Here is a 16,430-nt window from a genome sequence, read left to right on the forward strand (position 1 = left end):
ATAGATAGATAAATGTAATATTACTCAGCTACATAAATGATGACGTCTTGCCAGTTGTGACAATGTAGATGAACCTTGAGGAGATTATACCAAGTGAACTAAATCACAAGAAAAATAAACACCATGATTTCACTCATTTGCAAAATATAAAGGGATGCTGAAAGGAAATGAACAAACAAAATTAAAACAAAAAGATACCCTTAGACTCTGAAAAAAGAATGATCATTATCAGAGAGGCAGGAGCAAATTGGTAGAGAGGGCTAATTACTTATTAATTAGCACTTGTTTTGTGACACAACATGTTCTCTATCCTGGAAAACATTTTTTCCATGTGCACTTGAGAGGAATGTACACTCAGCTTTTTTTGAGATGCTGTGTCCTATAAATGTCTATTAAATTTCATCTGGTCTAATTCCTCATTTAAGGCTGCTATTTCTTGTTGATTTTATATCTGGTTCATCTGTTCATTGATGGAAATGGGGATATTGAAGAACCCTACTACTATTATGCTGCTGTAAAAGCCTGTTTTCTTTTTGTTAATAGTTGTTTTCACATATTTTGATGCTTCTTCATGTGATATAAATTTATTGATGTGTTATGCCCTCCTGGTGGGTTTATAACTTAGCCATTATCTGTCATTTCCTATCCCTTGACACATATTTCTAGCTGAAGTTTATCTGTTATAAGCATGGCTGTCCCCACTTCTTTTTTGAAGGAAGGGCTACTATTTGCTTGTAAGATTGATTTCCAATGTTATACTTTGAGCCCTGCATGTATCTTGGAGCCAAGATGAGTGTCCTGGAAAAAAGAAAAAGTTGATTTTTATTTTCTGATCTATCCATTACCTGAAGGCATTTTGATTGGTGAGGTCAGACTATTGGCATTTAAGGAAAATTACTGAATGTAAGTCTTTATTGCCAGTTTGCACCTTGTTTTCTGCTTTTTTTTTTTCCCAGTTTGCTTCTGTTCTTTTGTTCTGTTTCCTTGTATTGTGGAACTAGCCTTTGTATAGTGTTTGAGGTCCACATTTTTCTTCTTCTTTGCTTCTCCTAGTTATTTTTTGTTCTGTGGCTATCATGTGGCTTATATAGAGAAATTCATACTTAAAATCTATCTTAAATTGAAAGTAAGTTAGTCTTAAGCTCCCTTATCCATTCTTATTTTTGTTCTTTTCCTCACCCTCACCCCCATATATTCTGTTTTGGAGACTTGCTGCTTCTAAGTGAGGTTTCCTGTTTTTTTTTTTTTTTTTTTTAAATGGAAGTCCATTTAATATTTCTTGCAAGAAAGATATAGGGAAGAAGAATACCGCAACTGCTGTTTGTCTACAAAAATCCTTTTCAGTTTGTCACTTCTGAGTGTTAGCCTACTTTGGTAGAGGATTCTTTTCTGGAGAACTTTTTCATTGAGCACATTGAAAACATCATGCTACTTCTTGTGGCCTGTAAATTTTCTGCTACATAGTCTGCTGATAGCCTTCTATGTGTTCCCTTATGCAAGACTTTTTACAGTATTAATTCTTACTGATAAATAGTATCCCTTTGTGTGAATATATCACAGTTTATCCTGTAACTGTAGACATTTTGTGTAGTTCTTAATTTTAAGCTTAATAATGCTGTTATACAAATTCAAATATGTATCTTTTGGTGAACACTTTTTTATATATATATATATTTTTTTATAAAAAAGTTTATTTTTACATCATTTTGCACATTTTTTTTCATCTCAATTGTAATCCCCATGGGTTTCCCATCACCAAATCACCCCTGTGCCACCACCATAGTCCCATGCATTTCCCTCCCTTTCCCCCCCCCGTTTTTGATCCCATTCCCCACTCCACCCCCACTTTTATTTGGTATATACTTAGGAGAGAAAATAGTGGGTCATGGATTAAAACCTTTAGCTTTAGTGTAATGGATACTTTCAAATCACTTTCCAAAGTGTTTGTACCCCTTCTTGATACTCATTCACCCACTTTGTTGAGCTATCTATATGAGCCTATTCATTTACTGAAAACTTTCTTCAACTTGAAATATGACAAATACAATTATTTCAAACATAATCCTTGAGACAAATTCTTTCAGACAAAAGTAAAATCAAAATAAACAAATTATGTAATTTACTGTAACACCTCTGAATGAATGACTTGTTTACTCATTTTAGTGCTGTATTTTGTACGAATGAATGAAATGCATATAGCTTACCAAGGCAAATGATGAGTGTGGCTACCGCCACTCTTACCTTACACTACATTTTCTCAGTAATTTTCACAGGAATCACAGTATTATTCCCCTAACTGTATGATAGGAAAGTGAAGCTCAGAGAGTTAATGTGATACACGAGTTAAACGGGGCAGCACAGGGATCCAATACTATATCTTTTCTGATCCCAAAGACCAAACCTTCACTTCTGCATCTCAAGGTATTATATTACTTGCTAATGACTTCTTATGCTACCTTCACATGAAAAGTTAGACCCTCTTTCACATAGAGGAGTTAAATGTGAAGTTCTTTGTGGGTTCATTATGCCGTATTAATTCAGACTGGTTGTGCTCTGATAGATTGTTTCCTATCAACTTTCATATTAAAACATACTCAATATGACAAAGAATTAAAAACATTACACAATCTTTTCTCTATATTAATACATATGTATGGATATGATCTCTAGACTTAGACACAGAAGCAGTAATGTTCTGATTTTTGGTTTTTAATAATGACCATAATTTCATATTTCCAAACACTACAAATACAAATACTAATCCATCAAGATCTTTTTCCTTCTTGTTGAAGATCTCAGCAAAGGCAATCATTATCTATAAAATCATAGTTCAAACTGTTTTCCCTATTGTCATGCACCAAGGCTGCATATTTATTTATAGCTGGAATCACTAATCACAGACAGATTTTCTTTCTATTTCTCCTCTTTTGATATCATAATTTTGTTCAAAATGCACCACTTCATTTATGTTTGCCATACGCTAAACTGGCTGCATGGTTCACGTTTCAGTCCTGGAGCCACTTCATTTCATCATAAGCTAGTGCTGAATCATACACCTACTGCTAAAATCCTCTATACCCATCAAACTCTGAAGTTTGTTGAAGCAAATAATGTTAATAGAATCCAATGTCAATACTCTGGCTTCCTTCCATGACCTTCAAGTGAGTGATCCTTTCTTTCTATTTAGTGCTAATGAAGACTTTAAGTGATGTTGGTGAAATGTTCAAAGAATTAAATGTGATTAATATAAAAGATCCAAATCACTCATGGACATAAAGTAGATTACACTTTATTCTATATGGCTTTACTTTGGTTTGAAGTCATTTCCTTTACTTTTCTCACTTTTATCATATTTAAGAAATTATGCTGAAAGGCCACATTTGCTCTAAGAAAGGATAGAATTAAATCATTATGTTTTTTTAAAAATTTCCCAGTGAACAAATCTTTGTCCTTGTAAAAGGTATCTATTGAGTAATACAGTGTTTTGTCCTTATTCCTATACAAGTCACTACTGTCTTATATGTATGAAAAAAAAAAAAAGGATGGGAGGAATGCTTATTAAATTTTCAGGTCACTAAAAAAGTGTTATAAATTCAGTTATTCTATTCCAGGAAGTTGGTCTGTCACCCAACAAATAGAATAGTATTTAAAATAGAAAAAGGGAAAGATATAATTTTAAAAATAATCGAATAACTGTATACAAGCTGTACATTTTATAGATGTGGACACTGGACCTCCCCAGTGTTACAAGGGGTTAAATCTGAGCACTATCAAGCTCTCCTCAGTCACTGAAGCACCAGTTTGATCCTGGCCAGGGAGCTGATCCACATAGATAGCAGACGAATCCTGTCTCACCCATTGTCCCCTCCCCACTCTCTCTCTGATAAATTCTCTCAAACCCCACACCTCTGGCCTACATCTCAACTCTTGTATGCAAGCATAAATAAAATGAATCTTTTAAAAAAGGTGTGGATACCTACCCTAAAATAATTTTTTTCTATTTTGTAAAAATATGCAAGATCCAGTGTACCTGGGCTTAAGTATTAGCACAAATATGGTGCCAAATACAATCTGTCCCAATTCTACTTACTGCTAGTAAGTATTACTATGTATCAGAAATGTTATTATCACTTCAAGTAATTTTTTTTTTTTTTTTGCAAAAGTACATCTTGGGCAAGCCAAGTAATAAGGTGAAGTTATTTCTTTAAGGAGTTGAGCCACCAAATTCTAGATACATTCCTATCTGGAGATCTAATCACTGTAAAAAATAAAAGAAAGAACTGTGAACATGCATTATTTCTATGACTACATAATCCTAAATTCCACTTTTTCTAACTATGGTTTTAAGAGCTGTAGTAAGTTTATATTACCATATTCTGAGACATCTGATTTATATTGTTGAAGAAACATTCAGTGAAATTTTTCATCAAAAAAATTGCTTTTTAAACACACAACTTCCTTGTTAAGTTTTTGATAAAATTCTGAAGTTATATAGCTGAAAAAACATAATGATTACAATCTGAAAATGTTGTTAATAGTTATTACTCATCAGCTCTCATAAAAAAAAAGAAAGCTTACTGTTGTTTCTATCAAACTTTAAAAAATGTGAGTAGGGCTGTACCTGATGAGTATGTCAGCATGAGTTTGCTTCAAAATATACTTCTGAGGTAGTTATTCATGGACACATTGCAGACACTCATTCAAAATTAGTCAGGAATGCTGCAAAAGTGACTCTTAGCCAGTGTCATAGGCTACAAAAGGGAACTCTACATTCTCAGAAAAAGCAGAGATCCAGTGATTCCATGTTTCTGATCTATTTCTGTATGTGATTAAATGTTAGTTTATCCATAACAATATCAATGCTGTTCTGTATCATTTTCACATGTATCAGTAATATATATTTTGAGACTACTCATAAACGCAGTGACATATTTGAGTGAACATTTGAGTGAAACAGTATGATAGTGATTTTTAAATGTGAAAAAGAATGAATTCTTAGCATGAGAACCCTTATATTCAGTAAATGTTCTAAAGCATGCCTTGTACTCTTATTCAAGGAAATGGGATTTTTGTATGCATCTTATGAACAGTATGAAGATAGCCCTTAGGGTCTAGTAAATTGGAACCACCTTTGGAAGATTTCTAAGAAGGATTTCACAAAGCAACCAAAATTATTCAAAATTGATTTTCTGCCATGTAACATGGACATCTATGAGAAGTAAGAGTAGAAATAGTTTTTATTGAATTATATCCTTCCTGAGTATTTTCAGATTGCACGCAACAATTGTATCTTCCTCCTGGAAAATATAGATAAGAAAGATCACAATTCCCATCTCTTTGGAATCTAAAATGGATTGCCATAAAGAAATTAGCTAGTGAAAGTTAAAGAGAACATGTAGCCTGAGAGGCTGCAGGCCAGAGATTAAACCCACCTTTATATAATTCAGGAGACCAGAACAAACATTAGCTAGATACCGAAGGAAGTGCATTTGAAAATACTGAAGTTAGCAATTTGTGTAAGGGAATTATGAGACCAGGACCATACATGAGCTCCTAGGTACATACTGAACTTTAAAAGACTTAGAGCATAGAATTCTATGAAATTTCTGCTTCCCTTATAAAAAAGCCACACATTTCTTTTCCTCCTCACATGTGCTGTACGTTAACAAACAAACAAAACTTTTGCTTTTTGGAAATACTTCATGCCTACTTTAAATTGTATGTTTTTGTTGTTACTTTTTCTTACTGCACATTTAAAGCTTTGAGTTCTTAGATAAAATAAGTTTCAGATCAGAAAACCTAAATGTTTTTTAGTCAGCTAAATTTATACTTTCCTTTTAGCTACCTTCCACTTTGGAAAAAAATTGCAATATTTATGACAGAATTGTTGGAATTACATACTGTAAGGATCTTTTTCCATGGATACTTCATTCCTCAATATAAAAACAAATAATTTTTATTTTCCCTTTGCTAATTATATATTTGAACATCCTGCAATCAAGCTTTCAGAGACTTCAAAGGAATATTCAGTACTACAAAGTTCCTTTAATCTTTTATTACAAAATCTACAGCATTTGTATTTTTTGATATTTTGTATTTTGAAGTGGCCCGTTCTTCCTTTGGAGAATCTGTTCTATTGGAAAGCTCTTATTTAGCAAAATATCTCTTTGACAAAGTTGGGAGTAGGTAATAAAGCAAGTATGGTTTTTCTTCCCTTCAAATACTTGCCCATTACCATCATGAATCTCTTATTCACCTGTCAAGTTTTTATCTGCTACATGTCTTTCTGGCATTGGTAAATCTTTCATCTCAATATAGTTTTGATTCTGTCACCATCTTTGTCATTCTCCTGTGGTCATTCTTGTTGATATACAACATAGTAAGTGTTGCATCACAAATGTCCAGAACAAAGTCGAAAGGAGCTGTCACTGGGCCCTCCATGGTGGTTTAGGGGGTTAAATCACAACACTCAGAAGCTAAAGCCATTTTATCATGAGTTCGATCCCTGCCTCAAAGGTGATCCACATGGTGCTCTAGACCTCTCCTGGCCCACCCACTGCTCCCCTCAGCAGTGTACTTCATCAATCAGCCTATTCTGCTCCCACTCTGTCTCCGGTGAATCCTCTCCCTGCTCTTGCACTTCTGGCCTGTACCCCAGTCCTGTATGCAGAAATAAATAAAATCTTTTTTTTTTTTTTAAAGAACTGTCACTATGCTGGCTCTATTAGAATACATAAAATACATTAGACATTTGGGTGGCAATATTTACTGTTGCCATACGTTATGCTTAGAAATCCTCAAGCTTCATAATACTTATAGTTGCCAAGACACAACTCTGTCATCTACTTGTTATTTGCTTAAGCAACTATTTGACACAAATTCCTAACCAGCAGTCAACTTGAGACTATCAAATAATTATTATTTTCACATGGTGATTCTTATGGATTATTGTGTCCATGTTGTCTTCTTTGTAGACAAAGAAGAAATTATCATTTTGCATTTGTTGTTTTATCATCAAATTTTATTCTTTATGTTTTGCTTCTCTGTAGCAGTAAATAATTTAAAAGAAAACCTAAAATCAGGTCACTGAAATAAAATGAAAAAATGCATTTGAGCAAGGGCTTTTAGCTAGGTATATATGCCTATTTATTTCCACTAAAAGTATAACTCCAAAAATAATTTTAAGAACCGTCATTTGTGTCGCTTTCTGTTCTTCAAGACTGATAAAGAAAGGTACAACCCTAAAAATAGTGACTATCATGGGGCAAGTGTAACTTTTGGAGTTTTCATACTAATTTTGTCCCATTTAGAGTCCTAATTGACTGGCTGCATATAATATTTTTTGATTGTTTTTGCTTTTTTGTATTTTAAGAGCACTGTTTAGGGCCTCCCTGGTGGTGCAAAAGGTTAAAGTGCAGCACTAAGAAGCTAGCCACAGCCACCTCAGCACGAGTTAGATCCCAAGCCAGAGAAGTGACCCACAGGGTGCAGCAGACCTCTCCTGTCTTTCCCACTGCTCCCCTCAGCAGTGTACTTCGTCAGTCAGCCTGTTCTGCTTCCTACTCTACCTCTGGTAAATCCTCTGACCACCTTTGCACCTCTGGCCTGTACCCCAGTTCATGTACAAATAAATTTATTTTTTTTTTTTAAAAAAGCACTGTTTCACATGCCTTTTGCAGCCACTTAGATGGAGCTGGAAGGGATCATGCTTGGCGAAATAAGTCAGAAAGAAAAGGAAAAAATACTGCATGGTTTCACTCATAGCAGGAGTATAAAAGACCAGAGGAGAAAATAATAATAATAATGAACAGCTACATACGCCAGAGACATTTTACAGGGTGGAGAGGGGAATGGGATAAAAAATGGGGGACAAGGGGAAATGCACTGGACTATGGTGATGGCACACGGGTGAACTGGTGTTGGGGATGTAATCCATGTGGGATTACAACTGAGATGGAAAAAGGCACAAAATGATGTAAAAATAACTGTTAAATTATTTTTTTAAAAAAGCACTGTTTAAATCCTATAAACTCTCTTTGTTTCAGCTATTAGTCATTTTTTAAGAACAGATAATTTTATTTTCATCTTTTTTCTATTTTTTAATAATAGTTTATTTTTACATCTTTTTTGTGCTTTTTTTGTCCATCTCATTTGTCAGCTATTACTCTTTTAAGCCTACACTAATTATACTCTATCTTGTTCATGTATGGTGATTTGGCACTGATTTGTATGGCCAAAATAAAATTAATATTCTTTAAAAAATGGAGCAATCAGGTGAAAGGAATCATTTCTAGTGACTGTCATCCTTCTAAAATTTGTCAATAGCTTTATCTCCTGAAATTAACTCTTCCTATGTCAGCTCAGAGATTCAAGAACCATTAAAAATAAAATTCAAACTGTGTTCTCACTCTGGCCCACTAGAAACAATAGCATCTGGCAAAAATATAACTTAACAGTCACTAGTGTGAAGACCAGATTTGAAAAAAGACTAGGAAAGAACATGTAATTATGGAAAAGATATTAAAAATAATAAATAATAGGTAAATGCAAAAGGAGTATTCTAACATATGTAACATGTAAAATACCCTCCCTTAATTCACATATAAGTAACACAGAAGTCCATGTCTACACCTCATGCAGAATACACCTAGAAGACATTGCTGAGTTGCCCTGTTATGTGTGACACTGACTTGTTTTCTCTTAAACTTGTGATTTACCTATTTAACCAGTAAGAATTTTTCTAGTCTGAAATACATGCTGTTGGCAACTCAGAAGACATTAAAATAATTGGAGCAAATATAATTATGACATAAGTTTTGTTTATTTTTTGTTTTTTACCAGACACATAAAAGGTTCCATTAATCCTCTCATGAAAAATCTGTACTACAAAACAACTAAAGTAACTGCAGAATCTTTCTTTTTTGGCCTTTGCAGTGCCCCTGATGTTTTCATTCTGTTTTTGTGTTCCTTTCACTGTTTTCTTGAGGTCTTTTTTTTTTTTTTTACAGGCCATGTCTTGCAGATCTATGTTTGGGTTGATTTTTCTTTGCATAATCCAAGGAATTGTAAATCATGCCAAAGTCAGTTGTCTTGTCACCTCCAAAATGGGTTCTGAATCCAGATATAAGGATGATATCAGGGGTGGTCTTGTACATTTTGTCTAGTTTTTCCTGAATTTCTGTCATAGGTACTGATGCATTTGCAGGGTAAAGGACATTGTCAATGACCATTTGTCTCCGCTGAGGCAGTCACTTGGTCGTGAACTTCCTGGTCGAGAGAGTCACTGTGTCACTTAGGATGGTGATAAATCTTCAGAGAATCAGGGAGGAAAATCAACATCAGTTTTTTTTTAACCTTCATGTATATACTACCTAACCAGTTAATAGTGATTAATGATAGCATGCATCATTTGACTAAACAAAGTATTGTTTTGTTTTGGCAATGCACATATAAATACTATCTCAATCATGCATCAAATTTAGAGGAAATGAAGTATATTGACTAAGAGCAGAGATATTAAAATAGTGTGAAGATCTGACTTTATTCAGTGAGTGCACGTGTTGAAGAAATGCTATATATATCTATACATAACTCACAAAATCTTGTTAGTGCATATTTGTTTTTTTAACCATTAGAAAAAATACAGCACTTATGACACTTTCTCTAAAATAATACCTGCTATCTCTGTGTGCTAAATACTCTTTGTTGTTTATTTATAGCCTCCTAGCAATCTCTAATTATAAATAAATAAAACGATCTTTCAAAAATATGCCGAACTAAATGCTATCACTATGAGCCCATTGTCAAGATAAAAAGCCAGAAGTACTGAAAGACTAAGTGTCTTGTTTAAGGTCACAGGATTCATGAGAAACTTGGTCAGAAACCAACTTGCCTCCATAATTCTTCCTGTTAACTGCTGTGCTCACACACTCCACACATACTTCACAAGTACAGTTTCATTAAACAAGTTATTTTACATACATTATGTATTTGACTTTATGAAATGTATATATTTTAGAGGAAGTCTATGGTTATCTTTACTCAGGTTTTCATAATAAAATACCACAGACTGGTTGTCTTCAAAGGCAGAAGTTTATTTTCTCACAGTTCTGGAGGCTGTGAATGAAGAGCAATTTCACCATGGTTGGTTATTGGTAAGAGCCTTCTTCCTGGCTTCTAGAGTGTCACTTTCTCCCTGTGTCTTTAGATGGTAGAGAAAGATTAAGTTCTCTGTCACTTCTAAAAAATAATAATTACTTCAAAAGTAAATCACCCTATGAACCCATCAAAACCTAATCATGGCCTCTTTAAGTGCAATAACACTGGGGCTTAGGATTTCAACATATGAATTTTGGTGGGGGACACAGTTCTATCCATAGCAATAATGGATTGTATACTTCTGAGGTTATGCACCCTGCTTATTAATCACTGTATCTTTTTGATGTACAGAGTAGTGTTTTTTTTTTTTTAAGATTTATTTATTTCTGCATACAGAGCTGGGGTACAGGTCAGAGGTGCAGGGGCAGTGAGAGGATTCACCAGAGACAGAGAGCGGAGCAAACAGGCCTACTGATGAAGAACACTGCTGAGGGGAGCCGTGGGCGTGTCAGTAGTGGTCTGCCGCGCCATGTGGGTCACCTCCAGGGCTGGAGATCTAACTCCACTGAAGCCTCTGCGGCTGGCTTGCAGTGGTGCATCCTAACCTGCTTCACCACCAAGGGAGGGCCCGAGAGTAGTGTTTTGCATTTTATTTTTGCAATCAGTAGATATGACTTGATTATTAAAATTTAACCATAAAACTAATAGTATTTTTAATCTCATTTTTTCTGACTCCAACTTTAAGAAATAAATTTTTAAAATCACTGTGTGACTAATTGACTCAACAGAAACATCTTTAAAAGAGAGTGTTATCAAGTATTCACTTTGGATAACAATGGGAAACTAGCAACCTCCAGTCCACCAGGATGGGGAATCAGCTCACATATATCAAATGGAGGATACCGAGATTCATAAATTTGTCCAACTAGAACTATCTGAACAGGTTCTCTGTTTATAAGACTGGGTTTTTGCGATCTTATAATATAAAATCAAGAGTTCTAATAATTTAAAGACTTTAGGAAATGTGTCATTATTAAAACTGTTCTTTTATATTTAAATAAGGATTCTGCTAGGAAGTCCTAATCTTCTCTGGGCTTGGTTGATCTCATGTGAGCTCACCCATGTTGTTGTAATTAGTTAGCAAGTTGGAATGGGGACTGGAGATTGGGGCTCTGACTAAAGCCAGGTTTAATGGCGGAATGGCAGTTGGTTAGGAGAATGTGTGGGAGTCACTGGCTGACATGTCTTCACTCTCCAGCCTGTTAGCCTGGAGACATTCACATGTCACAGTACCAAATTCAACAGGAAGGGACAATCATAAATGTACGAGCCCGGTTCAGATCTGCTTGTGTCACTATTGTTCATGGGCCAGAGCCAAGCACATCATTAAACTTAGAGTGATGTGGCCCTCCCTGGTGGTGCAACAGGTAAGAATGCAGCACTGTAAGCTAACGCAGCTGCTTCAGTGCAAGTTTGAACCCCAACTCTGGAGGTGATCCACATGGCATGGCAGATGTCTCCTGACCTGCCCACTGTTCCCCTCAGCAGTGTACTTCCTTGATCTGCCTTTTCTGCTCCCCACTCTGCCTCTGGTGAATCCTCTCACCACTCCTATACCTCTGGCTTATACCCCATTTCTGTATGCATAAATAAATTAAGACCTTTAAAAAAAATACTAGAGTGATGTGAGAAGAGCTTCACATGAATACAGGGGACTTGAACAAATTGAAAAATTGGAGGTCATCTCTATAGTAATCTTGCACAAAAAAAATTGTCCTCCCTGGTGGTGCAGGGGATAAAGTCTCAGCACAGTGGAGCTATCCACAACCACTGCAGCTTGCGTTCCATCTCTGATCCCCAGCCAGGGAGCCATCCACATAGCACAACAGACCTCTCCTGTCTTGTCCACTATTCCCTTCAACAGTGTACTTCAGTATATCTACCTCTGCCCACTCTGTCTCTGGTGAATCCTCTTCCCCCATCTCCCTTACCCCCCATAACTCTGGCCTAAACCCCAGGTCTTGTGTGCATAAATAAATTAAAATAAGTTCTTTTTTTAATCTTGCACAAAATCCTTTCATTCTAACTCATTGTTTTTTATATATGAAGAATTATAAAGCTGGAGAATCATGTGATTTCAGCAAATCCACAATAACTGTGTGGACTTGTCCTTAATCAAAAATAGCATGGTACTTTAGGGATGTGAACAATTTCTCTCTATGTATTAAAATTTATTTTAGATGATTTCTATCTAATTCTGCTTATCAACATTGAATTTATTTAAACTGATTATCAAAATGCAAAGTTTTATATATATATGTGTATATGTACATATTATACATATGTGTGTATGTACATATTATATATATGTATATATATACACATACATATGTATATATGACACATCATTATTCTTTTTTGTAGCATTTGCTTTCTCTCTCTTGGATGTAGTCACTCAAAATTTCCACCATCAAGTCACTGGTGAACCATCACCATAGTCTGTTGAGCTCTTCCTGCCCCTGTTTTAACCCATTTCCCTACCCTTGCCCTGCTGAATGTCTCTGATTTATAGTTGCCTGCTAGTTTTGCCATTTTCACCCTGATCCCTTTTGTGGTTCCTCTGTATTCCTCCTATAAGTGAGACCATTCAGTATTTTTCTTTTTCCTTCTTATCTCACTGAGCATAATCCCTCCAGCTCCATTCATGTTGCTGCAAACTCATGAGTTTATCTTTTTTGATTGCTGAATAGTATTCCCTTGTGTAGATATACCACATCTTTTTGATCCTGCCTTCTGTTTTTGTGCCTTTATGTTATTTCCGTATCTTAGCTATTGTAAATAGTGCTGCAATAAACTTAGAGTGCAGATTTCCTTTTGAATTATGCTTTTATGTCCTGTGCGTAGATTCCTAGGAGTGGGATTGCTTGAATTCCGGTAGTTTCATTTTTTTTTTTTTTTTGTAATTTTGGGAAACTCTACACGACTTTCTATAGTGGTTGGACAAGTTTTCATTCCCAAAAGCATCTTTGCCAGCATTTATTGTTACAGGTTTTTTGTTTTCTTTTTAATGTGTGCCCTTCTCACTGATCTGAGGTGGTATCTCATTGTGGTTTTGATTTGCACTTCCCTGATTGTAAGTGATATTGAGCATTTTTTTCGTGTATCTGTTAGCCATTTGCATTTTATTTTTCTTTGAAGAAGTGCCCTTCAGCTCTTTTACCCATCTCCTGGTTCAGTGTTTGCTTTGTTTTGTGAGTTCTTTGCAGATTTTTGAAATCAGTCTTTTATCAGTTGGAGTGAAAATAGGGTGTCTTTATTTTGCTTATTAACTCTTTTACTGCACAATGCTCAAAATGCAAAAAAAAAAATATGAATGAAAGTTGTCTTTGTCCAACATGGTCTGTGAATATAGAAAAAATAAATGACATACAAGGAAAACTTGTATATTTAGAGTATTAAAACAGCTGTTTCTCTTAAGATATTTTTGACAGTACAGTTTGTTATGGATATATCATTTATGTTGGTGTTTTGGTATTAACATTGATACTTGCACTTTCCTATAATATTTGTAATAATTGTTAATAAAATTATTAATTATAGCCAAAGGGTTAAGCCATATCACTTATAATATTATTGTGCACTGTTCTAGTTTGTACTAATGCAGTAGAGAAGATTAGCGGTGAAATAGGGAGAAAGAACCATCAGAAATAGACAAAGATGCTTGGCCTTTTTGAGGAATATCTCAAGGCAGGAGTTATTCTAAATTAACCCAGAATTGGAACTAAGACACACAGTAGGTGCTCAGTAATCACATTTATTATATTGCTTTCTGGATCATATTGTGCCATTGTTTCAATTTGCTAATGCCGTTATAACATAATAACTTAGACTAAGTGATTTAAGCAACAGAAATTCATTTTGTCTCTATTTGGAAACCAGAAGCCCATTATCAAAGTATTGGCAGGTTTGGTTTCTCCAGAGGTCTTTTCATCTGTGGAATGTTTGGATCTTCAGATGAGAAATATGTATTGTAGCTAATTTTCTAGCATCCACACTACCACATGTGACTAGCCTAGATAATTCACAATGACCAAAAATACAACTTCTTTATTGAGATTTGCAATGTGTATTAGGTAGATTAATGTATTTCAATTTATCTTTAAATTTGTTAACTGTTTTCTATCAAAAAATTATATATGAACTTATTCTTGAAAGGACATGAAAAACAAGGAAATCAGAGTTCGAGCTAAGAAATTTATTGTAAATACAGAATATATATTATGTTTAAATTCAACTGTGGTAACACAAGCCCTAACCTAACAGTGGGTTTAGTGATAGAGATTTGTATTTTCCTTTCTTGTGAATAAAGATCAAATAAGTGTGCCAGACAGAGCTAACAAACATATCACAGTTCCAGAGACTCAGGTCTTATTCTTTTACTCCAGTTTTTGCAGCCTTACTCTTCAGTCTAAGATAAAGAGTCCTACTGTCTAAGAGTGATGATGGGCAGAACCAAGAAGAAGATGGTAAAGGAATCATGTGCAGTGTTCCTTAAAGAAAGACCTTGAAAGCAGCTACATATCTTTCCTTTCTGCTCAGTAGTCAGAATTGGCTCTGACAAATGAGCTGTTATCGGCAACAAGGCATGGTTGCTATAAAGCTGGAAAAATAGTCTCAATTCAAGGCAGCCATAGGCCCAGCTAAGAATTATTGTATTCTGGAAGAGAGGAGGACACACATGGAGGGGGAGAAGGGTGAGAAACTAGCAACAATAGCTCTTCAGTCTTTCTTGCACTCCAATAACTTTGTATATTGTTCTTTCTACACAGAATAGACATCCCTCTATAAAACAAATGATCCCAAAGTTCATCAAAGAACTACATCTAATTCAAAGTCCATATTTTTTGGTGATGGATTGTCTTTTTCTCTGTGGCTGTGGCAGATCATAGTCCAGTGAAATAAAATTAAAATATTTGCCTCCACATATGCTATATATGACAGATAATTGAGCTCCCCTCCCTGGGTTTGGTGCTGACTCCCTCTTTTGGTTCTTGAAACATGTGTCTTCTTCAGATCCAGATTCACAGAGCTCATGACTCTTGTGGCATTGCTTCTGCAATACACAGTGGCTAGCAGTAGCCAGCTGTGTCTTATAGCAGCTGGGCACTAGAGGGCTTTCTATATATGATGATGGATTGCTTACAATTTCTCTAACTCAGATTCTCCAGTGCTAGCATCTTGTACTGCGTAACAGTTAGCAGTGTTCTATGGCCAACAGCTAACCCTGATCAAGCACACCTCAGGTTCATATTGTAGCAGAATGCCTCTATTAGACATGTTCCCATGAACGACTTTTTCCAACATCCTAGAGAATGGATTTCTGACAATTTCCACATAACGATTTTCCAGAAAGCTACACTGGCATGGAGCCAACAGAAACTGGTTCACCATTAAGGGTCATAGCCATGTCTTCTCCAATAAGCTCAAAATCAATCCTGTGGTCATGGGTTCCCTTTCTCAGATACTCTGTCTCAGTTCCAGACACACTGGTAGCTCTATATCTTTTATTCTTATATTCTTTAGAATTTCTTTCCTTCTCACTAACATACTGCATTATTTCAACCTTCTGTTATGATCAATAATTTTTTCTATTAAGCTTCCCCTAGTCAAATAACTATGTCTTTCTTTCTCTTGATTGGATGTAGATTGACAATGGACTATGGAGATGATAACCATAAAGAAACATCCACCGAATCATGATTACTAGTACAGAGAATTTATTAAGTTACAGTAGATAGGAAGACCAAAGATTGTCTTCTCTGTCAATAAAGGATGCCTTTGGTAAAATAAATAGCAGGTGTTTCTGTCTCAGTAGAACTGTTTTTTTCCACTGGCATTCTTGTCTCCTGGTAATAATTTTTGGTCCTCATATCTACTGTCTATCCTAACTTAACCCAAGTGAGGACACTGGGTACAAGGTGGCTCTACGGGCCACTTCCTTTTCATGCACATTTGAGATCTATGCTTGCTTTGGGAATTTAAAAACTATTTTATTTCAAACCAGTTAGTACGACCCACAGTAACTAGTATAGCACTCTATAGCATTAAGAATTCAGGATTAGTTTGTGTGACTCTACCCTTTAAAACCTGAGCTTCATGGTTAGAATGTCAGCATCTGCTTCTTATAGTGAATAAAAAAGAAATAAAGGGGAAAATGGTGAAAATGTATTGCCTCTTAAGGAATATTCTCAAAAACTCTATAAACTACTCTTTACATTTTCATGTCATCACATTTCTTCTCACTATATTAGCCAAACAGAGTCACAGTGCCA

At 35.3% G+C, this 16,430-nt stretch overlaps 1 pseudogene; it reads right to left on the reverse strand.

Moving 5' to 3' along the window:
* The window catches only part of LOC101626143, a 127,899-nt pseudogene extending 112,187 nt beyond the window's left edge, over positions 1 to 15,712 (reverse strand).
* Positions 15,713 to 16,430: the final 718 nt, after the last annotated feature.

Source organism: Condylura cristata, unplaced genomic scaffold (assembly GCF_000260355.1).
Source record: "Condylura cristata isolate star-nosed mole 26May11 unplaced genomic scaffold, ConCri1.0 scaffold00003, whole genome shotgun sequence".
NCBI classification, from domain to species: domain Eukaryota; kingdom Metazoa; phylum Chordata; class Mammalia; order Eulipotyphla; family Talpidae; genus Condylura; species Condylura cristata.